Here is a 2,500-nt window from a genome sequence, read left to right on the forward strand (position 1 = left end):
CAAACGAAAACAAGAAGATCGAGAAGAAGAAGAAAAGGAAAAAGAAGAAGGGGAGGAGGACGAATAAGTAGGGGAGGAGGAGGGAGAAGATGATAATGAGGAAGAAGAAGAAAACAAAAGAAAAAGAAAAAAGAAGAAGAACAACAAGAACAAGAACAAGAACAAAAACAAGAACAAGAACAAGAACAAGAAGAAAAAGAAAAAGAAAAAGAAAAAGAAAAAGAAAAAGAAAAAGAAAAAGAAAAAGAAAAAGAAAAAGAAAAAGAAAAAGAAAAAGAAAAAGAAAAAGAAAAAGAAGAAGAAGAAGAAGAAGAAAGGAGGAGGAGAAGGAGGAGGAGAGAGGATTCCCTTCACCTTTCGGCCGAGCTGAGCACCGGAGTCAAGGAACCGCGGTTCTTAAAGAGGTTCATTCGGGCTTATCTTGGTCTGTTTGGGAGGAAACAAGATACGGGCGAGAGAGGCTTGTGTTTACTCGCTGGAATATGCAGCCCGGCTGTTGCTTTTATTTGAGTTTGTATTGTGTTCTATTCTGTTTTATTTTGTGTTCCTTTTCTTGGGGCGTTTATGGTTTTTGATGTATATATATATTTTTTTTTTAATGATTTTTGTTTGCTTCTATTTACTGTTGTTTGTTCGTTTATTATTAACGGAAAGCAAAATAGAGAACGTAAAAACAAAATATATATATATATAAAACAAATAATAATAAAACAAAAACAGGAACAATAAAGGGAATGAAACGCAATGAAAATCTCATTTAGTAAAAGAAATTAAAAGCAGAACGAGAGAATTAAAAACGCTCTTATATCAAAGACTAAAAAAAAAAAAAAAAGAAAGAAAGAAAATCTGAAGAAAAAAAACAAAAGATGCAAAATCCTAAGAATTTTGTGATAGAATCGCTTCTGTCTTCGTTAATAACGTTAGTGTTGATTTTTTTTTTCTTAGGATTTTGCAAGTTTTGTTTTTATTTTTATTTATGTTTTTTTTTTTAATTCTTAGGATTTTGCTAGTTTAGTTTTTATGTTTTATTTCTATTTATGTTTTTTTTTTAGTCTTAGGATTTTGCAACTTTGTTTTTACCTTTTATCTTTTTTTTTTTTTTTTTATTCCTAGGATTTTGCATCTTTTGTTTTTATTTCTTCAGGTTTTCTTTCTTTCTTTCTTTTTTTGTCTTTGATATAAGAGCGTTTTTAATTCTCTCGTTTTGCTTTTAATTTCTTTTACTAAATGGAATTTTCATTGCGTTTCATTCCCTTTATTGTTCCTGTTTTTGTTTTATTATTATTTGTTTTATATATATATATATTTTTTTACGTTCTCTATTTTGGTTTCCGTTAGTCATTCTATTCGTACAAATAGGATTGGTTCAATCTAATTTTGTTTTTGTTTATACTTTACTTTACTTGTTTTCCGAGTCACAGTGTTTTGTTTAAAGAGTCTATTTTTCTCCTTTTCCTTAATTGCATTTTTTCCCTTGCTCTTTATTATCCGTTGTCATGCATTTTTGTTGTTTGTAATCACTGTGCTGCGTTCTTCCTATTTTCATCTCCCCCCTTCATTTGCATTTTGTTTTGTTGTTTTTTGTTTGTTTGTATTCACTGGAAAGTGGAACTTGCATTCGCATTCCTATGAATGTTCTGTTCGAAACATACTGTTTTGTTTTGTTTTATCTGTATATATATATATATATATATATATATACATACATATATATACACACATATATATGTGTGTGTGTGTACACACACACGCACAAACACACCCACATTACACACACATACACACACACACACACAGAAACATATATATATATATATATATATACATATATATTAGCAGCCGTGTAACTTCCAGTGGGGAAGCGGAGAAAAATAATAAATTTCCGGAACTATGTTTACAAAAACGTCGTAACTTCTTTCTTCTTTTAATTCAAAACAGAGACGTTTCGAGTGTGCAATACTCATCTTCAGTGTGTAGAAACTGTAGAGAGGATTCAGAACATTATCCTTTAATTAAGTAAACATACAAAATAATTAAATAGAAAATTATATCACAGACATTTCTTTGTAAGAAAGTTATAGAGATCATGATTCAAACAAGGATTATATGTATGTAGTGAATCTAAGAGATTATTATAATAAACTTGATATCATTTAAATCGTGAAAACTATGAATAAGTTGAATTTACAAAATATTTTAAAATCCAAAAGTAACATTATCCAAGGAATATTATGCAACTTGACAAGAAGACTGTACGAACATATAGAATAAGAGTGAAGTGGAAACAATGAAATAATGATAAGAGACAATGGAAATCAAGACATCTTGATTTTCATTAATTACAGCCAAATTCGCAATGTTCAACAAATGCATATCAAAGGAGAAAACACTACATAAGGAAACTAATTAAGGTGGTGATATTAGTATTTTATAAGGAAAACTGACATAAAGGCATACTCATGAATTATCAAAACCCAAACATTGTATTATATTGCTGAGA

Source organism: Penaeus chinensis, chromosome 4 (assembly GCF_019202785.1).
Source record: "Penaeus chinensis breed Huanghai No. 1 chromosome 4, ASM1920278v2, whole genome shotgun sequence".
NCBI classification, from domain to species: domain Eukaryota; kingdom Metazoa; phylum Arthropoda; class Malacostraca; order Decapoda; family Penaeidae; genus Penaeus; species Penaeus chinensis.